Below are 22419 nucleotides of genomic sequence, written 5' to 3' on the forward strand. Positions count from 1 at the left end.
ATATATACATCGTTTATACTCATGTCAAATGGTTACATCATTTGACATTTAAGAGCCATTAAAACCAACATGAAACCAAATATTACTTTCATAGGATACTTTCTGAATGCAATGTAAGTTTTAATCTCTAATGTAAGCAAAAATATAATCAAAATGCTTTCCTGTACGTCACATTTAGTATAATTAATTAATTATTAAATTAATGACTACTGCTGTCTCGCGGTCTGACTCTTTAGAGTTCAAATGAAACATTTTAATTCAGACACTGGCCGTGTGTTTGACTGATGTGTTTAGGCAGCACCTGGCTGTTATAGTTTGAGGATTTTCTTATGGGAAGTGTAATAATTGAAAAGACACGAGAATATCTTCATGTTATGCCATTACAATCATGGATATCTATGATTAAAATGAGGAAACACGAGTACCTCCTAGAAGGAAAATTGTCTCCGCGCATGCGCAATGCGAAGACAGGCTCCACCTCGTGAGCGCCGCCGGCCTTTCTGCTCGCGCCGCCTCGCAGGAGAAAACAAACTGCGTGGACGCGCTCTCAAAGCATGCGACTTCAAGCACTCTCCGAGCATTTTGATTTGCTTTCTTTGCTATCGGAATACATTTATCGGGAACAAGGTAAATAGCGCTGTGATAATGCACTGCAAAAATAAGCAATTGTTTTTGACGATTTGGCTGGTTTAATTATGAATCGTATAATGTTTATGTGATTATGCAGTTTTGTTAAAACGAAGCTTGCTTCCATGCATGTGTTCCTCCGTTTGTTGATAGCGGGACCCGTGAAAGTGATTTTGAGAAATAGTGCATTTAGGAAAAGTGTTGGCAGTAACAGTCTAAGACATTCAGTAGATCGCGATAAATGCATGTCTGGGCTTCTTCAATAGCTAGAGGACTTTTGTTCGAGTTGTGCTGTATTCGCGAAGCATAATGACCGGAGCCCCGTGCAGCGAGGAGTAGGCCGAGAGGAGGCCGCCGAGAGTCATTGTTTGATTGACAGATGCGTTACCCAATCAGAACGCAGGAATCCACGTCAGTCAAGGGCGTGAACCAATCAGAATGTTGCTGCTGTTGCGCATCGGCCTGGAGCGGTGAACAATGTAATGTAAAAATAGCCCTCTAAATACCAAGAATACTGCTTGAACTTTATTGTGAGAGGCTAACTCATTGTTATGAAATGCAGATAGTATTTCCAGTATTTCGTTTGTCTGTTATCTAGAACTATACACAGCATTTCCCGTCAAGTTCGCAGTCAACGTTGCAGCCACGTTTTCTTCGCATGCGAAGTGGAGGAAAAGTCAGAAGCCTGATTTCATGTGCACCATTGTGAAAGACAGGAAGGTTATACACTTTAATAATTTACCCCCTCTACCAATAAACCGTATACCTTTAATCACTGTCAAGTTTTGGGAACGATTGTGACTCGCTATGACAGGTACGCAGAGATGAGCCGCTGGCCTGACAAGGTAAACAACGAGGAGGAAACGTATTGCGCGCCATTTGCGTCACGCTGCGCTCAGCCACCATGTGCGAGACCGTTAAGTGAATGGGAATGCATTGAAATAATCGAATGTGCCGGTATCCAGCGATTATGACGTATAAATAATGTATGGACCTGTTGGAAATTGTCTGCCCACGAGGACGGACACGAGCTTGAGGGTTGCGCGCGCAGCACAGGCGGGTTATGAAACTTAAGCTGCGTGTGATGACGCGCTTTCATGTGATGGTGGTGATGAAGACCCGTTGTGATGAAGTGTATTTCTGTCTGTACAATGATGTATAGTGTTTGTCCAATTATCCTCGTAGTTTTTTTTTTTTTTTTACATTTTTGATCATCTGAGACATTTAAACGTTACTATTATTTCTTAGGAATATTGTGTGCAAGAATAGTCCTTTTTCACTTTTTGACAGGCAAAATAATAAAATTTACTTAAAGGTGCAGTATGTAAGATTCAGAAACCCTTGTTTTTTATGACACCTGTGGCCATTAAGTGAACTGCAGCCAGCTACCTGTTGCTCGCGCTCGTGCACAAACTCCATAAGCGTGAGCATCGACCAAAACAGTGACGTAATGTACAAAGAGACTGAACGTGATTCATCATGCTGACAGATGAGGTAGCATAATTAAAATTACACAGTTATGATTGTTTTACTACAAACTTTGAGACTAAACTAAAACTACTTATCAGCTAACATAGCATACCAATACACACATACAGTTACATATTACCGAACTATACCAGACAGTTTGCTGTTGCACTATTGTATGTTTTGTATGTCATATGTTGTACTACGAATAAGAAACCAGCGTATTTGCTTAAATTGATCCTTTATACCTGACTTTTAGTATAAAGAGAAGATTGTTTAAATTATTTTGAAAGTTACGAAGCAAGGTAGCTTGCAATTTGCCAGCGGGCAAGATCAAGTTAGCTAAAATGACACAGATCAATCCTTATGGCACTATATTTCACATGCTTTGTATTTATGTAAGCTTACCTGTCCAATAAGAAGAATGCCAATTCAGGGTTGGTTTTGATCCTCAAAACCAAACGAAGGTCCCACCAGGAATCAAATGCCCTGCCGATGTTCACTCTAGTTTTCGCTCGACCACGATCATGTTCCCGCTTAGCCAGACAGGATTCAGTAGATAAATGTGTGTTTTATTTATTTTAATATTTTTGGCTTACTTGGAGTTTGTGTAGGAGTCGGTGTTGTGCTGGGAGCCAGACGTTTGCTGGATTCCATCTCTAAGATAACGTTACCTAGTGTTGCAGACTGTCTGTTGATGCTGTTGAATAGCGGAAGAGAAGCTGTTACTGTCTGAGGCAAGGCTCTCGGAAGTCACATCCTTTGGATTTTCCCGGCAAAAGCGACCCGCTCCCTTCGCATGAAAACCAGTCTACAGTCTTTAATAGGCAACCTAGGAAGTCCGGGAAGGGCTCATTTTTTAAGTTGCGTTACAAGCCGTTCACACATTGGTAAAAAAAAAAAGGGCGAATATTATATGAAAATTGATACATTTTGCACCTTTAAGATTTATTTTTGAATGCCTTTTATATTCTACCAGCCAGGTAAATGTGCGTCTAGGTTCACAAACACGTGTAAATTGGCAGTTTCATCATGATACAATTTTATATCGATTCTCTTAGCAAACGATCCGATGTTTGCCGATACCTCAAAGTCTGCCACAATATGATTTTGATTCAGTTCAGGGTCCTGCGATTGATATTACGATATTATATGCCTATTTTACACAATTAATTACATTTATTATATCAAACATGCAATCAAAATATAATTTGAATATTTTGAGCTCTCTGAAAAGTGCAAATCAAGTATACACATTGGGACATCCACAACAAAATAAGGTACTTCAATTAATACAGAAAAAAATATAAAGTCATACAATCACATACGAGTGATGATCAATTGTTTGATAACAGCTCATTGCCTTGTGGAATGAGGTAAACACTACAGTGACAGTTTGTCTTCTCTACAACAGTCAAGCACACTTTTCAATCCAAAATACTTAGAAACCCGTGACAGAAGAGTATGTGCTATCCGTGTTTTTCCTTGGCTACATCTTCCACAGTTGCGTTGAAAAATTGTTACAGTTTACGTTGATAAATGTTATTAAGGGTGTTGATGTTAAGATTTGAAAAGTCTTGTAATTGATGCTGGTGCAGGTGTTTTCTCTTTCCCTCGTCAGCACTGTTCAGAATATCGGGGCTCTTTAGCCGTTTTACATGGTTGAATTTCTCTAAAGCAAAAATTCTCATGTAGAATTAAAATGTGTCATGTGCCACAGGGGCGGGGCCAGAAGGGTGGCACAGGGTGGTAGCTGCCACCTTAAAAATTAGCTTTGCCACCCCAATTCGGACCCCACTCACATCCAGGAGATGGTGTGCAACGGCTTAACCCGTCCGTGTCACGCATGGTCCATAACAACATTACGCCCTCCCCCGCCCAAAAATTAGCGACAACTAATTTCATTATCGATTAATTGGATATGTGTGGTGGGCACGGAAGAGCTCCGTCAGGGACGTCACTTTACAGCCTGGTGAAAAATGAGTTGCATGATGAAACTCGTTTGAAAAATGGAGGAGACAAATTGAAGTGGAAAAAAACACGACCCAAGATATCCAGTGCACGAGAGCACTTATAAACACTTCATAGAAGATCATAATAAGTATACAGTTTAATGTGGAGCGGTTGCTGCCTCGGTTACATTGACAGAGTGCATGTGATGTTTGATGCGCTTTAGGGTTGTTTCTCTCCAGCGCATAACTTGCATTTTACTTCTATTTTCTGTGTTTTATAATGTAAACATTATAAATTCAAAATAAGGTGCGTATTTCCAGCTTTTTGCAAAACTGTTTGTCTTTACAACATGCGGGTCTCAGTTAAATTTCACTGAGCAAACGAGTGCGTGCATCCGCGTCAATCAAACGATCGCAATAGAGAAAGGGAGCACAATCACTTTGATTAAACTCGTGCAACATCGTACCGTGCTTTCAGTTTCAATGTAATCAATCGTGCAGCTTTCTTGGGTGTCACACCGATGTCTAAGAGGTCCATGTGTGCCGTTTTTTTAAAGTGTATTAGATCGTTTCTCATCATGTGAGCGCATGTAATTCAATAAGCACTGCCGGGATGAGACTTTTCAGTGCAATAGTGAATCTGCACTGCATTTACAGATGCTTGTAGTAGAGGTCGACCGATAGTGGATTTTACCGATAACTAAGTTGGGCAGTACCAGCAAATAACCAATGAATCTACCAGTAGTTTTTAAAATTGATACTGAATGAAAAAATAACACTCAAAGTAAAAGTATTTAACTTTATTACAAAAATAAACAGTACTGACTGAACCATGAAAATGTATTGTACATTTTAAAATGAAATAAAGTGTGACGAGGAGGAGGGCATGGCCGGGCCGTGACGAATCAGCGGGAGAACAAGATAAAGGGCGGCCGGAGACGCCGGTTCGAGAGAGAGAGAGACACACACGCAGCCACGTTGCATGTTTGTTTGTCTTATGTTTTGTTGTTTTAAGTTTGTTTGACATTAAAAGTTACGTTAACTGTTCTGGCGGTTCCCGCCTCCTCCTTGCCCGTCCTTTATCTGTTACCGTGGTGCCGAAACCCGGGAGGGAGGAGGGATGCGCTGTCGTGGAGCTGCTCCCCTGGTGAGGGGAGCAGCCGCGGCTGTCTGCCTGGGGATGGAGGGGTTGCTGCCGGCCGGCGAGAGCCGGAGGAACCGCGGCCGTCTGCCAAGAATGGGAGGAGCGATTCTGTCCGCCAGGGGCTGGAGGACTCGCTGCCGGGGGAAGAGCGAGCTGGCGTCCGCCAGAGGGCGGAGGAGCCGTTGAGGAACGGGCGACAGCGTGTCCGGGAACCGGCGAGCAAGTTGTTCTCTCTCTCTCCTCTCGCTCTCTCTGTGTCTCTGCTCGCCCTTTCCCTCTCCCCACGCCTCCCCTCGTCTCTCACCCAGGTTCACATGAGGCGGGATGGACCACCGGCTGACAGAATTGCCGGAAGGGCAGTGTCTCCCTTCCAGAGTTGGGGGGTGGGGGGGGGTGTTAGTCAGACCGGTGGTGCCCCGGCCTGACTCAGGTGGGGGAGGAGTGTGACAAGGAGGAGGGTGTGGCCGGGTGGTGATGGAGCACGGCCGACGCTGATCAGCAGGAGAGTGAGATAAAGGGTGGCTGGAGATGCCGGTTCGAGAGAGAGATTCACATGTGGCCGCGCTGCATGTTTGTTGTCTTATGTTTTATGTTGTTTTAAGTTTATGTTTGACATTAAAAGTTACGTTAACTGTTCTGCCGGTTCCTCATCCGTCCTTTGTCTGTTACATAAATATATAAATATTAATATATACAGTTGAAGTCAGAAGTTTACATACACCTTAGCCAAATACATTTAAAGTTTTTCACAATTCTTGACATTTAATCGTAGAAAACATTCCCTGTCTTAGGTCAGTTAGGATCACTACTTTATTTTAAGAATGTGAAATATCAGAATAATAGTAGAGAGAATGATTTATTTCAGCTTTTCTTTCTTTCATCATATTCCCAGTGGGTCAGAAGTTTACATACACTTTGTTAGTATTTGGTAGCATTGCCTTTAAATTGTTTAACTTGGGTCAAATGTTTTGGGTAGCCTTCCACAAGCTTCTCACAATAAGCTGCTGGAATTTTGGCCTATTCCTCCTGACATAACTGATGTAACTGAGTCAGGTTTGTAGGCCTCCTTGCACACGCTTTTTCAGTTCTGCCCACAAATTTTCTATCGGACTGATGTCAGGGCTTTGTGATGGCCACTCCAATACCTTGACACTAACTACGTTTCCATCCAAGGATTTTTTTGTGAAAAAAGTTTTAGCGCATCAAAATAAAGCTGATGGAAACGCAAATTATCGACACAATATTTTTCTGTTTAACTCTAGCGCATAAACTCTATGTCGATAAATGTCGCAAAAAACTGGTTTGGAAACACTTTTTGTCGATAAAATTGGCATTAACGCAAAAATTAGTGTCACATGACAGAGTTTACCCCAATCGTTAGCCTGTGTTAATCATGATGACAAGGTATACATCTTTGAAAGCCAATTTATTGTACATTATTATGGATTGATCTTAACGGCATATAGATCCGATGCTGCAAACATGACACTTCCAGGATTGCCAACACAAATATCTCGTATCATGCACATCGACAAGTGCATGGAGAACAAATGATTGGCCACTGTTTGTGATTAATTTGGTAGACATCCATTTATTTAAGTCGCTTTTACACACCATTCAAAATAATAGACAGCAGTCACGGAATTAAACCACAATACAAAAAACATATCATTTTTGTGCACAAAGATGTTTTAAATTAAAAATAATACACAATATTAGGAGAAAAACATCAGTGTGCTTTCTTGGAAAACTAAAATATAGCCCAAATCTATTAAATTATTGTTTAGCTTACTTTTGAAAAAATGCCGGGAAAATTCCCTGTATTAAATTAAATAAATTACCAAACGAAAAAATATATATTTTTAGACCTATATATGCCTTTTCTTTACACAAATTTAAATTAGCTTTACCCTGTTCTGTAGACAAAAAAAGTTGGCTGAATTACATTATCAGAACGTTCTGCACTTTTTCAAGACTATAAACTATCAGAACTATTTGTCCAATGCTGAGTTCACTTTCAGAAAATGAGCTTTTTAAAATTTTAAAACGGTTAAATATTTTAAATCTAACCTTTACCTCGGATCGCATTTGCTGAGCTGCTTCTTTTGATAAACCAAAACTTATGTGACAGTGTTTTATTTTTTTATTTTTTAGGGATGACCTCATCACACATTTTTATTGATAAAAGGCCATTTGAATGGAAACAGGCAGAAGACGGCAAATTTAGTACAATTTGTTTTACGCATTTTCAATTTGTCGATAACAAAATAGCACGAAAAGGGGATGGAAACTAGGCTACTGTTGTCCTTAAGCCATTTTGCCACAACTTTGGAGGTATGCTTGGGATCATTGTCCATTTGGAGACCCATTTGCGACCGAGCTTTAACTTCCTGGCTGATGTCTTGAGATGTTGCTTCAATATATCCACATCATTTTCCTTCCTCATGATGCCATCTATTTTTTGAAGTGCACCAGTCCCTCCTGCAGCAAAGCACCCACAACATGATGCTGCCACCCCCATGCTTCACGGTTGGGATGGTGTTCTTCAGCTTGCAAGCCTCACCCTTTTTCCTCCAAACATAACGATGGTCATTATGGCCAAACAGATCAAAAATTTTTCATTAGACCAGAGGACAATTCTCCAAAAGGTAAGATCTTTGTCCCCATGCAAACTGTAGTCTGGCTTTTTGATGGCGGTTTTGGAGCATTGGCTTCTTCCTTGCTGAGCAGTCTTTCAGGTTATGTCGATATAGGACTCATTTTACTGTGGATATAGACACTTGTCTACCTGTTTCCTCCAGCATCTTCACAAGGTCCTTTGCTGTTGTTCTGGGATTGATTTTCACTTTTTGCACCAAACTACGTTCATCTCTAGGAGAAAGAATGCGTGGTCCCATGATGTTTATAATTGCGTACTATTGTTTGTACAGATGAACGTGGTACCTTCAGGCGTTTGGAAATTGCTCCCAAGGATGAACTTTTGTCTGAGGCTGATTTCTTTTGGTTTTCCCATGATGTCAAGCAAAGATGCACTGAGTTTGAAGGTAGGCCTTAAAATACATCCACAGGAACACCTGCGGTTGACTCCAATTAGCTTATCAGAAGCTAATTGCCTAAAGGCTTGACATCATTTTCTGGAATTTTCCAAGCTGCTTAAAGGCAAAGTTAACTTAGTGTATGTAAACTTCTGACCCACTGGAATTGTGATATAGTCAATTAAAAATGAAACAATCTGTCTGTAAACAATTGTTGGAAAAATTACTTATGTCATGCACAAAGTAGATGTCCTAAACGACTTGCCAACACTATAGTTTGCTAATATTAAATCTGTGGAGTGGTTAAAAAATTAGTTTTAATGACTTAAGTCTATGTAAACTAATATTCAAATTTTTAAGTCAGCAGATTTTTAAACTGATGTTGTTTCCTTAGTCCAGGCGCAATAATACATAAACCATTCAGCACCATTATATTATTGCATTGAACATTCCTATCCTGGCTGTTAAAAAAGAATTTCATTTTCAACTAATGTGCATAAAATAAATAACGTTTTAGTCGGCCCATATTCTCAAATGTTAAGTCAAAAGTAAAATGAGGGGGTAAAATGCTTTAATACATGGTTCACATGGTGTTACACTTGCACTGATTCCTACTACTCCAGAATCAAGCTTCATAATAACAGCAAAATACCACATTGTTTTTTATTTATTACAGTTGTATGTAGAGTAGCAATATTCACAAATAGCAGTGGTATTCGGCTGACCTCAGTGGTGAAGCGGCTCAGACTATGAGCCCAGGCCAGGGGCTGTTCAAACAGACAAAACGACAGAATGGAACTGAATGCAAGGATCTCGAGAGACACATTTCCAAGTTGAACATCTTTCCTGACAAAGCATTTAAACAACTCATTGTTTAATCTGAGAAATGCTTATAAGAGAGAAAGACTCAACGGCCAAAGACCTCCACCATCTGTAAGGGGCTATTCACACCGAACGCTTTTGCAACCATCCTTTTGTTTTTCGATGTATACGCACGCTAGATGAACGTCTTTGCTTCCCATTGTTTTAGTTTATTCAGCATCTCGTGCAGGACTGCTGTTTTTTAGATGATGTGTCTAATTAAAAAGAACTTTAAAAGCATGTTGAGACACCTGCTTTCTGTTAAACTTTATTTGTTGTGCTTTGTCTAGCCTTTTTAGCACAAGAATGTGATTGATCTGAAGTCACTATTACAGCGAGGATAAAAAAATTGAATTGAAATCAGATTTCTGATTTATACATTTCTCTCAGCTGCATGATGATATTAATTTGCTTTCTCATGTAGGTAGCTTTAAATATGCAACTTAGCTGGCTAACAAATGCATAAACGTGACCAGCTGGATATAAACTAATGCAAATAGGTGGTAACAATCGTGATGGACTTGGGTAGGACTTGCATGTATTTGTCACTTTTTTTTAATTTTTTAATTAACATTTTTTATTGATTCCTATATTAACGCATACAAGCAAGAACATATACAGACAGAATCAATATTTAACCCCCTCTATTACTATCCAACCCCACCCAAAACAACATCCCAGTGGTCCCACATAATTATAGACACACAAAAACAAATATTAAAAAATAAAATAACTAATAAAATATAATAATTCACAAACACAAACCAAATTACCCACCCTCCCCATCTCTGTACACCACTCTAGAAATGATGGCGCTCCGTTGGACTTCCAACCCCTTAAAATGACTTGTCTGCCAATCATAACACTTGTTAAAACCCAATTTTTATACATTTTTCCCCCAAATTTATGACCGCTCCGTTGCCCAAAATACAAAGTCTGGAGCAAAGCAAAACGTGAGTGCCCAAAACATCAAACAAATAGCTCTGCACCTTCATCCAAAAATCTTGAATCTTAACACACCCCCAAAAGGCATGAGTTGTGTCTCCAACTTCTGATTTATATAATAATTTAATAATTGTATTTATTTCTCACACATTATACATTTGCACATATACAGTGAAATTCTTTTTTTCACATATCCCAGCTAAGCTGGGGTCAGAGTGCAGGGTCAGCCATGATATGGCGCCCCTGGAGCAGATAGGGTCAAGGGCCTTGCTCAAGGGCCCCACAGTGGCATCTTGGCAGTACTGGGGCTTGAACCCCTGACCTTCTGATCAGTAACCCAGAGCCTTAACCGCTGAGCCACCACTGCCCCTTTTACAATTTACAACACCAGCAGTTGGGTGTGTCTTTATGACCAAGCCTATATAATCTAGAGGGGGTCCAGTAAAATTTATGTAGAATCTTAAATTGCATAAGGTGAACCCTTGCATCTCTAGATGCAGACTTGACATTTTTTAGAATCCTAGTCCACACTTCTTCCTTGAATACCAAATTCAAATATTTTTCCCATAATCTCCTGATAGAAGCTAAAGCTCCATCCCCCAGACTTCGAACCAGCAGGGAGTAATACACTGATGCCTCATGACCTTTTCCAAAAGCAGTAATCACCTCTCCCAAAGCATCTGCTGCTTTAGGGGTGTGTGTGCTACTCCCAAAAATAGTACAGATCATGTGGCGCAGCTGTAAATACCTATAAAACTGAGATCTGGGAATCCCAAAATGATGACCCAGATTCTCAAAAGATCTTAACACTCCGCTCTCATGCAGGTTGCCGAGTGTAACAACCCCTCTCACAATCCACTCTGACCAACAGAATGGGGACTTATTGATACATAATTTTGGGTTCAGCCATATGCTTGAGGCAACATTTAAATAAACGTCCGAATTAAATACTCTGGCCACTCTTGTCCAAATCATGTGCAAATGTGAAATAACAGGGTGTGACTTAACTTCTCCGGTTAGTTTAATAGAAAGACTTTGCAATGGTGAAATAGGGGCAAGGACTTCCTGTTCAATAGAAAACCAGGGAGGGGCTCTCTCAGGTGGAAGCGACCAATGAGCCAAAAGCCTGAGACTGAACGCATAATAATAAAAAAAAATCTTGGGTAAGCCTAACCTATGTAATTTGTTGGAATGTAGACTGGGACGTTTACCATTCCAAATGAAGGACTTCGCAATTATTTCAAATTGCTTAAAATAAGAGAGGGGGACATCTACAGGGAGAAACTGTAGCAAGTAGTTGAATTTTGGAATACAGTTCATTTTAATAACATTAATCTTCCCAATCATCGATAAATGTAATGAAGCCCATCTGTCCACATCGCTCGAAAAAGTTTTAATTAAAGGGTCAAAATTAACTAACTAAATCAGACAAATTTGATGGGAATAAAATACCCAAATACTTAATGCCCTGTTTGGGCCACTGAAAGGCGCCTGGCTGGAAAGCCGTTACTGGGCAGTATGCTGTCAGAGCCAAAGCTTCGGATTTAGACCAATTGACTTTGTATCCTGAGAACTTGGAAAAGGAATTAATAATTCTGCGGAGGGCAGGCATAGATCTAGTGATATAATAAAATATCATCTGCGTAAAGCAGAAGCTTATGCGCCATACCTCCCGCCTCCACCCCTGGAAAATCACCCTCCTTTCTTATCGCAGCTGCTAATGGTTCCAGGGCAAGACAGAACAATAATGGGGAAAGAGGGCAACCCTGCCGAGTGCCCCTATCCAGAGTAAAATAATTTGAAATTAGTCCATTTGTTTGTACCGCTGCTACAGGGTGTCTATAAAGTAACTTAATCCAACCAATGAATGTACTCCCGAACCCATACATTTCTAAATCTTAAAAAGATAATCCCATTCTACCATATCAAACGCCTTTTCGGCGTCAAGTGAAATGGCAGCGACCGGAGACTGATCATTCGCTACTGACCACATGATATTAATGAAACCCCTGATGTTATCAGAAGAGCTGCGGCCCCGAATAAACCCCACCTGATCTATATGTATAAGAGATGTCATAACCTTACTTAAACGATTAGCCAAAATTTTGGTCAATTTTTACATCTAGCTGGATCAGGGAAATTGGACGGTAACTTTTACATACACACGGATCTTTGTCCTTCTTAAGAATCAGACTGATCCGGGCTTGTGTCATGGTTGGAGGAAGCTTTCTGTTCTTTAATGATTCTGTATAAACTTCTAACAAAAGTGGAGCCAGTTCTGTAGCATAAGATCTAAAAAATTCAGCAGAAAAACCATCTGGCCCCGGAGCTTTGCCTGTAGGCAAGGCCTTAATTACCTCGTCAAGTTCCTCCAAGGTTATCTCAGAATCAAGACAATTTCTTTGCTTGTCAGTTTAGGAAGTTTTAATGGTTCCACAAAGTTTCTAATATCTTCATCAGTAGACGAAGACGTAGAACTATAAAGATCAATATAGAATTCTTTAAAAGCATTATTAATATCAGTGGCCGAGGTAAATATTTCACCACCAGCAGATTTCACTGAGGGAATAGTAGAAAAAGACACTCTCTGCTTTATATATCTAGCCAAATGCTTCCCTGCTTTGTCCCCTGACTCAAAGTATGACTGTCTTGCCCTGAATAACCAAAACTCCACTTTCCGTGACAAAACAGTATTATATCTATATTTCAATCGGGTCAATTCTCTGAAGCCATCAGCTGACATACGGCACTTCAGCTCTGCCTCGGCACTTTTAATATTTCCTTCCAACTCCACAAGTTCTCGTGCTTTGGATTTTTTGGTGAACGAGGCATACTGTATGATCCGACCCCTAAGAACTGCCTTAAGTGCCTCCCAAGCCACGCCCACAGAGGATACCGAGGATCAATTGGTCTCCATATAAACATTGACCATCGGTCTTTAACATTTGTTGGAAATCAGGATTTTGCAAAAGGGATACATTAAAGCGCCGACTATATGATTTATTTTTCTCCGTATGTGGCAACTTCTCCAAACTCACCAGGGCGTGATCTGAGACTAAGATGTTTCCAACTGAGCAATCCGCAACAGATGAAATGAGGGATTTAGATATAAAAAATAAATCTATTCTAGAATAAATCCTATGGACTGATGAAAAAAGTGTATAGTCCCTACCAGATGGGTTCAAAAGTCGCCAAATATCTGCAAGACCATGATTTTTACACATCCTGTGAAGTGTCAATGTTGCTCTAGGGGGCTTACACACTTTTGCTTCACTATGATCAAGGACTGAGTCCATCAAAAGATTAAAGTCTCCTCCCAATATTATATCATGAGGGGTGCCAGCGGCTTGCAACATCCTTTCAAGATCTATAAAAAAGCCCTGATCATCAGCATTAGGTGCATAAATATTAGCCAAAATCAACCTTTGCCCCTGAATTTCAGCTAAAACAATAATGACTCTTCCTAATTTATCTTTAATCTGTTTGAGAAATTTGAATTGTAGATGTTTATTAATCAATATAATGACTCCCCTGCTCTTACTTGAGCCAACACTAAAGAAAACATGTCCGCCCCATATCTTCCCAAATTTTTCAGCTTCCTGCGGGGAAAGATGTGTTTCTTGAAGAAACACTATATCATATTTCTTATGTTTAAGAAAAGAAATAACCTTCTTTTTATGGGGTGCCCCAACCCATTCAGATTCCATGTGGAGAGAGACAACTTATTCATATTAACATACTGATTTAATAAAAATAAATAAATTGTGTGTCAAAAACAAGATTACACAGACCACATTCCCCATTAATGCAACAATCAAACCCTGAACTTCCCCCCCGATCAAAACAAGCAGAAAAAAGAAAAACGTGCGCATTAACCCCACGCACAACAGCGCCAAGCGTGTCAATCCTTTAACTCAGAGAGTCCATGTACGCCTACGAGAGCCCCCGCGATAACTTTGCCATCGGATTGCTCAAGTCCGGTGCTTCTATAAAAAGTTTGTAAGGCAAAATTACATAACAGAAAACACTTCGTAAAACAGACCCCAGCCAACAGCCAGAATAACAGAAAAAAACATGTAGACTCATTCACAGAACCATCTCGAAGGTGTGTTCCTCCACAAAATAAACTCCAGCTGATATAAAGCCGTTCAGTTTCCTCAGACAGACAAGCAATTGTTCAGTGAGCCAGATGTTATGAGTTCAGCGGATGACATAATTCCAATGTCCCGTAAAAATACTCAACAAAACAGACTCCAGCCTGCAGGAGGAATAAGCACGAAGAACAAACAGATTTATCCACAGCTGTTCCAAAGGAGTGATATTCAACAGAACAAGCTCCAGCCGCTAGGCGGAGCCAGCATGAAAAACAAAACTGGCATCCCGGTTCCTCGGATGATCAAGAGCCAAACTAACTCGGGGGCCGCAAAAAAAAAAGAAAAAAGAAAAATACACCATAACTTACTCAGCCCGTCAACTTTATAAAAGACGTCCTTTATGTGAGCATGTAGATATTTTGCGGTCATCCAAAGTGTCCATTCTCGATCTGGCTGGAAACTTCAGTGTAAAAAAGATCTTCCGTCAATGCAAAAGTTTCTTGGAGTCATGCCACAAAACAAACTCCAGCCGCTAGGTGGAGCCAGCGCAAAAAGAAACAAAAATGGCACCCAGCTTCCTCAGATAATAGAGTCCATGATATAAGAAACATCAAATGGCTTACTCACTCCAATGTATTTATGAAAGAGAGTGCCTGTTTTGGACATGTAAATACTTTGCGACCATTCTTCGTTTCTATTCTCAGTTTGGCCGGGAACATCATTGCAAAAGTGATCTTCTGCTGGTGTAATTCCTTGAACCGATCGTGTTTCTCTCTTGTCGAATTCGCAAAGTCCGGGAACAAGAAAATATTATGGTTCTTCCAAGAAAGCTTTCCTTTGCTCCTCACCTGGCGCAACGAGATCTTTATCGGATGATCTCAGAAATTTGGCCAGAATCGATCGGGGCCTGTCTCCCTCAGCAGATCTGCGAGCCGGGACTCTGTGAGCTCGCTCGATTTCCAGTTTATGACCTGTTATGTCGAGCAGACTCGGGAAGAGCTCGTCCAGGAATTTCACCATATCTCTGCCCTCTTCATGCTCAGGAATTCCAACAATTTGTATGTTATTCCTTCGGCTCATATTTTCAAAATATTTCAGTTTTTCCAAAATTAATTCCAAATCTGTTTTGAACGCGGGCAGATTAGCGGAGAAATCCCTTTCCGATGACTCAAGATAATCGATTCATTTTTCAACTTCTGTCGCTCTTGTAAACAACTCAGAGAATTTTGTTTTCATCGCCGTAATCGATCGACGTATTATAGAGAGATCTTCCAGGTCAGCAACAACCTTCGTCAACATCACCGACATGTTGGACAGTTGACGCTGAATTTCATCTACCGACGTGCCGTCCAAATCGAGTCCCCGTCTCGCAGTCCCGCCAGAGGCTTCAGCTTGAACACGTGTCTTTTAATGTCTCCAGAGTCTGAGGATTTTGACTTCTTTGCCATGTTTACCTCAAAGAGCAAGTATGTATCGAATGGCTGTATCGAATCTCACCAGATTATAACATGAAAATCATTTTAAAAAACTAGCAATGTTCGCAGAGCTCGTGTCTCAAACATCTACTTCTCGCATGGCGTCCCCGGAAACTCGTCACATTGTTTTAACCGCTTGAGGTTCGCTTTCATGTTAGCGTCCTCTCAGCCTTGTTGGCAAACATACTGCTGTCCTCAACTAATGCAGCATCTAGTCAACAAATTAATTTGTTTATAATGATATGACAACGTGTACTGTATACATACCTTTTCGCTGTTGTTTTAAATCCGCATCTGAAGTGTTCCGCTCCATGCAGAGTGTAGTCTGACGTGTCAAAACAAACAGCACAAGGCATCAGTGAAGTGATAGTTTTTAGTTTGCTTCTAGAGGCCGCTCTCATACTGTATAACAACAGCGGACCCTTCCCAGCTGCTCCATCTGTGTGGATTTTTGCAGATAAACGATAGTTACAGAAATCAGTGCCAATTAATCGGCAAAACCGATGTATCGGTCGTCCTCTAGCTTGTAGTTTATTAAACTGTGTATATAATGCTGAATATAATGTATAATAATTAGGGGTGCACCGATCTGATACCTGGATCGGTATCGGCTCCGTTACTGAAGCTTTTAAACGGATCAGGTATCGGTCCGACGAGCCTGATCCAAATCCGATACTGTACGTTAGTCATGTTCGTTACTGTCAAGCTCAAAAAATGACATAAAAGAACCATAAAAACACAATTAAAGTAGTTCATATGACTCATGCATTTTATTCAAAGCCACTTGAAGACGTGCAATAGCTCTGAATCACTAAAGGCTGTGTTAAATAAATATATAAAATGCACACGCAACTCCAGCACATCAGTGAATGGCGCTGCTCTGTTTACACACACACTCGCGGCTATTTTTAGCTTTCACGGTGGTGCGCAATATTTGAGCATTACTCACAAACAACATCTCAGATGTAGATGCTCATTAGTTTGGTTCACTTATAATATGCATTCAGAATTGCACTGGAGGTGCTTTTTTTTTTTTTTTACCAGAATTTGAATAAGCGAATTAAACTGCTGTGAACTTGCCTACAAACAGACACTTACAGGACTTCCTGGAGAGTTCAGAATGTCAAAATAAAAGCGTGAGGGTTTAAAAGTTAAAGATGCACGATTGAGAGATATTACTATTATAATATATTATTATTATTATTATTATTATTATTATCATTCGTTTACAAATGATAATAATAATTAAGTTGAATGGGTTCCAAAAAATAACTGTGTGAATGAAACGTGGACTGATATCTTACAACTAAACTGAACAAAAAAAGAGATCTGAATCCTTCAAAGTCCAGATACAAAAAAAAAAAAAAAAAAAAATGGCTTCTTTTCTACTGATGATTTATACTGGAATTACTGATAATTTTGCTGCTACATTATCCAGTATACTAGTTAACAAATTTTTTCTTAAGCAATACATTTATATTGAAATAATGTGTTGTTAGAGGTTTGTGTTCTTTACATATTAAAGAGCACACCCAATTATTTCCACACAATAATGTAAAGATATTCTAAACAGATTATGCAAAAAAACAACACTGGTATCGGATCGGTATCGGCCGATACTGAGATTTCCGATATCGGGATCGGAAGAGAAAAAGTGTCGGTGCATCCCTAATAATAATGCTAACGGTCCTGATATTTGATAGTCCTGATAATGCCAAATGTAATGTCTGATTTTTGATCATTAGGGATGGGCACGGGTACTCGGACGTGGCAGCAATGATCGATGGTGAGCATGCATGATGTGACTTTCCACTTAATTCAAAATTCAGTGACAATTACCTGACAACTAAACATAAACGTGTCAAAGAGGGAGCTTATTTTTAATTTTGAGATTGATTACGTTGTAATTTTTAGAGGTACATTGATTGTCAGAGACGTCTCATAGCAACCAAACTGATATATGGTGCTGCAATGCTATCATTACGATATTCAAAAGAGTGTAATTAACCGTGTTTTGAACACCTCTCTGCATGAATCATCACCGCAACAACAATATGGAGCATCATGGCTTTCCCCACAGGAGCAGACACTTAGACCACACGCACACCAGGCGTGTGGCAGTGGACTCAATGTGCTGAAGCAGCGCATATACAGCAGGCGAGTGTTTCAAACAGCTAGACAGAGCGCAGCTAAATGGAACAGAATGCCTTCACTGCGGTGCGCAATATTTGAGCAGTACTCACAAACAACATCTCAGATGTAGATGCTCAGTAGTTCGGTTCACTTTTAATATGCATTTAGAACGGCACAGGAGGTGCATTTTACCAGAATTTGAATAAGCAGCAAATTAAATAACTGTGAATGAAAAGTGGACTGATACCTTACAACTAAATTGAACAAAAAAGAGATCTGAATCATTTAAAGTCCAGAAACAAGTTGAAAAATATTAGCAAAGAAAACTGGCTTCTTTTCTACTGAAGACTTCCACTGGAATTACTATTAATTTTGCTGCTACATTATCCAGTATACTAGTTAACAATAAAGATTTTCTTAATAGGCTATACATTTATATTGAAATAATGTGTAGTTAGAGGTTTGAGTTTCTTTACATATTAAAGAGCACACCCAATTAGTCACACAATGATGTAAAGATATAAAGATATTCTAAAAGGATTATGATGGTATCGGATCGGGATTGGTATCGGCCGATAATGAGATTTCAGATATCGGAATCGAATCAGAATTGAAAAAGTGGTATTGGTGCATCCCTATTCAAAACTGAACTTCAACTTAACACGCATATTAAAAACGCGATGGTTATGGCGTCTCCTGTTAATCCAACCGCGATTTGAAAGTAGATGGTTCAGACAGTCACTAAAAAAAACTAGTGTGTGCTTACTAATATTACTACGGTAACCTGAAGGAAGAACAGACAGACGCGCGTTGTGCACATTCTTTCAGAGTTGGGCAGCGAATCCTCACAAAATTTGATGCATTATATTTTGATTATGCAATCTTTTGTACATTTTGTGACAATAATCAGTGACAGCACAAGCATATGTATCTAACATGTATTTTTCAGCTGTGCAGAATTATAATTTTTTCTGTTCTGATGTCTCCATTGCCTTTTGCTGGGGTGATATTTTTTTTTTTTGTCTGTCTCACTCCATCCTGATTGATCATTTTACTCTTAAACAAAGAGCACTTTTTAAGTTTTACAAGTTAAGGAAAGGAACTATTTTGCATATTTCCTTAAAGTAATAATAAAAAATTCAAACTTAACGTTTCATGATTCAGGCTTTGTTCAAAGTTTTGTGAGAGCATAGAGTTGTGGATTTAGTACAGTAAATGAAACTAAATCCTTACGCCTTTTATCATTTTCTGTTTAAAAAAAAATTATACATTTGAAAAAACAAACAAACATAAAACTATAACATAAAATTGTTATCCGATTAATCAAAGATTAATCAATTATCAAAATTATCGTTAGTTGCAGCCCTAGTTTTATTCACTTTCACTCAAATCATGACTTTAATGGCTTATTTTTCTCTCTTTTACTCAAGACCCTGCTATTTTATTATATCCACACACTTTTACTCTAACGCATCTTTTGAAAACAGTACATTTTAATGATTGTTTTATAGACTCGCCTACATATATATATATATATATATATATATATATATATATATATATATATATATATATATATATATATATATATATATACCCTTATTCCTGTATGAACAGCTTGCGCGGTAGCTCACCTGATATGGTGTTGGACCTAGGGAGTCAGAGCGGTTCAAGTCCAGTCATGAACTCAAGCTGACACGTGACACGACAGTCATAGAAGTGGCACGAATTGAGGTGGTTGCTTCAGAAAATGTGCTTTTTAATTTTGCTTCTGCATTTTAAAACACTAATGGTTAGATTTAGGAATTGATAAGGTAAGGATGTCTTTTTTAAACATCTCACTATTGGTTAGGTTCAGGCAAAAGTTTTAGGTTAGGGAGGTATGTTTAATTTTTTAAAAATGTAAAATTCACCTTAAAACTGCGTCTGAATACGACAATTTTACTTGCTTTTGGTGCCCCCAGCTGGACATTTCACTAGAAAGCTGCAGCCAGACATGATGTACAGCACGTACATTTTGAATTGCAAAAATGTTGGCATGTTCACGTAAATTTCATGAGACCAGACTGGAGCCGCTCTGCTCTATCCTGTCAGCGGAGCTCGTAGCCCGGTTGATGCCCAAGCACGGATAGAGCAGAGCGCAACTTCAATCACTTCGCACACATCCTTGTTCCATGAGAAGCATATTTAGCGCTTTAAAGCGAGATGAATATCATAAGGCTGCTGCATTGCATGATGGAAATGCATACAGACATGGCTGACATTAGAGCGTTAAAATAAAGGTGCATCTTTAAAAAATATACATTGATCTTTATGCGTTGTATCGAGAACATCAGATCGTTGGTTAATTGATCGATCCATAGATCCAGATCGATGGATTGTTACACTCCTAGCAATTTTGCAGCTTTTATTTGAAAGCAGAGCCCACTGTTTTCATAATTCCTTTAGAACTGCAGAATTCCCTTGGATTTACTCTGGAAAATCACAGGCTGTAACAGGTTCTTAGTTCGGGGCAATGGCGGAGTCAGGAGACAACGAAGCAGGTTCAAGGTCAGTCCTTTTATTGTCCTTCTGAATCGTACACACAATCGACGTTAACCATCGATAACAAAGGAATAGGATTTCTTAACTGAAAGCACTCTAAACCTAAACGAACACAATCTCTCCCTTGGTTCGGGCTGTCGTGCTTGCCGAACACACACTCTCCTTCTGATGCTTCGGCGTGCCTTTTAAGTCTCCCTCTGCCATCACTATAATGAGAGACAGGTGTTAGAAATAATTATGAGCTAGATGACCAGCCTTACCGCTCTCTCTCTTCCGCAGACTGACACATGACCACGCCCCCCGTGCCACATATGCATTCTAGAGCTGCCCCGACTAAAGATTTTCCAAGTCGACTAGAAGGCGCTAGTTTAAGCCGTTAGCTGACTAGTTGTCGCACGTTTATGATATTAATTTAAATATATATATATATATATATATATGTATATGTGTATATATGTGGGGGGCATCAGAAAATGGTTTGAGTTCCAGGGCTGAGAAAGAATGTTATAAGTAACATTACTAACACTGTTCTACATTACAGAGCAATACTAAACCGTAATAATGAGCCTTTAAAATATACATTTTACAAGTGCACGCACGAAGCGAGCCGCAGCGACACCGGCAAAATTATTCTGAATGTGTCGGAAAATCAGCAAGGAGACTGTCTGAACATTTAGTTAATTTATAGAGAGAAATGCACATTAGGGTTGTGTCGACAGACGATGATCTCGGGGATAATTTATATTTCAGTGATTATCATCATCATTATAATTATTATTTTTACATTTATATTTGTTTTTATGTCTTCATTTGTGTAAGTAATTTTCCACCTGCATGTTTAGATGGATACTTGCCTGGTGGAAAATGGAAAAGTGGTTACATTTTTATATAAAAATTTTTTTTTTTTTTTTTTTTGATCACTTCATTATTTGAATTGCTTTTTGTTTCATTTGGAATGCAATTTGAATTTAGAAATGTGTTTGATTTAAGTTTTTCGTTTTTTTAAAAAATAAATTTCATTTTCAATGCAAAATCACTAAAGCAAGAATATTCACCGATCCCTCAGCCCAGGGGTTGCTGATGTAATTGGATATATATATATATATATATATATACACACACACACACACACACACACACACACACACACACACACACTCCCGGTCAAAAGTTTTGAAACACTCATTCTCTATTATTTTTTTTCTCACATTTTAGAATAATAGTAAAGTCATCAAAACTATGGAATAACAAATGGAACTATGGGAATTATGTTGTGACTAAACAAAATCCAAAATAATTCAAAACTGTGTTATATTTTAGCATCTTCAAAGTAGTCACTCTTTGTCTAGAATTTGCAGACATGAACTCTTGACATTTTCTCAACCAACTTCTTGAGGTATCACCCTGGGATGCTTTTTAAACAGTATTGAAGGAGTTCCCATCTATGCTGGGCACTTATGGGCTGCTTTTCTTTATTATTTGGCCAAGTCATCAATTTCAAAAACTTTTTTTTTTTTATTACATTTTAGATTTATAATTAAATTAATATGGTGGCACAATTATATTTTTGTCTACAAAACTAATTTCAAACATTTAAGCATACGCCTTCAGATCAAAAGATTTTTAAGATCATGAGAAACATTTCAGTCAGGTGTTTCAAAACTTTTGATGGGTAGTGTATATATTGTAAAGGAGGGAACAAAATGAATGCATTCACACACAATGTATTTTCCCGGACGAGATGAAGTAGGTTCTTTGCCAAAGAGATGTTGCCCTTCACAATTGTAAAGCCATCTTTCAAAAAGTTGAACAACACTTATTTTTTTTCCAGTTTCATTTTAATTTTTAGTTTAAATAAAAAATAAAGTTCAATGTTTGAAATCAAGGTGTCTTGCTTTATTGTGTAGGCTTATAACCCTAACCCTGCTTAATGAAAATTACCCCATAGTACCACCCAGCGTCCAACCAGTGGTAATACCGGAGTTTGTCGTTTCCTGTGGAGTTTTTTTTTTTTTTTTTTTTTTTTTTAAACTTGGTCGACCAAGACTCTGCTCATCAACTAACTTTTGGTCGACTATTAGGGGGCAACCCTAATGCATTCATTCTGTCACCTTAAAAGACAGCAGTCTAGGGCTGCTCATC

The 22419-nt window shown here is 39.0% G+C and overlaps 1 protein-coding gene across 9 annotated transcripts in view; it reads left to right on the plus strand.

Moving 5' to 3' along the window:
- Positions 1–478: 478 nt before the first annotated feature.
- Positions 479–22419, plus strand: part of LOC127418654 (PHD finger protein 20-like) — a 68714-nt gene continuing 46773 nt past the window's right edge. For 5 of the 9 annotated variants that reach the window (XM_051659320.1, XM_051659322.1, XM_051659313.1 and 2 more), the window contains exon 1: positions 479–627. The gene's annotated coding sequence lies outside the window, so the exon portion shown is untranslated. Of the gene's footprint in view, positions 628–8120; positions 8235–17345; positions 17387–17416; positions 17758–19478; positions 20284–22419 lie in introns of those variants that run through there. The other 4 variants (XM_051659316.1, XM_051659315.1, XM_051659314.1 and 1 more) reach the window with 4 other exon arrangements.

The sequence above is a fragment of the Myxocyprinus asiaticus genome, chromosome 28 (assembly GCF_019703515.2).
Source record: "Myxocyprinus asiaticus isolate MX2 ecotype Aquarium Trade chromosome 28, UBuf_Myxa_2, whole genome shotgun sequence".
NCBI lineage: Eukaryota > Metazoa > Chordata > Actinopteri > Cypriniformes > Catostomidae > Myxocyprinus > Myxocyprinus asiaticus.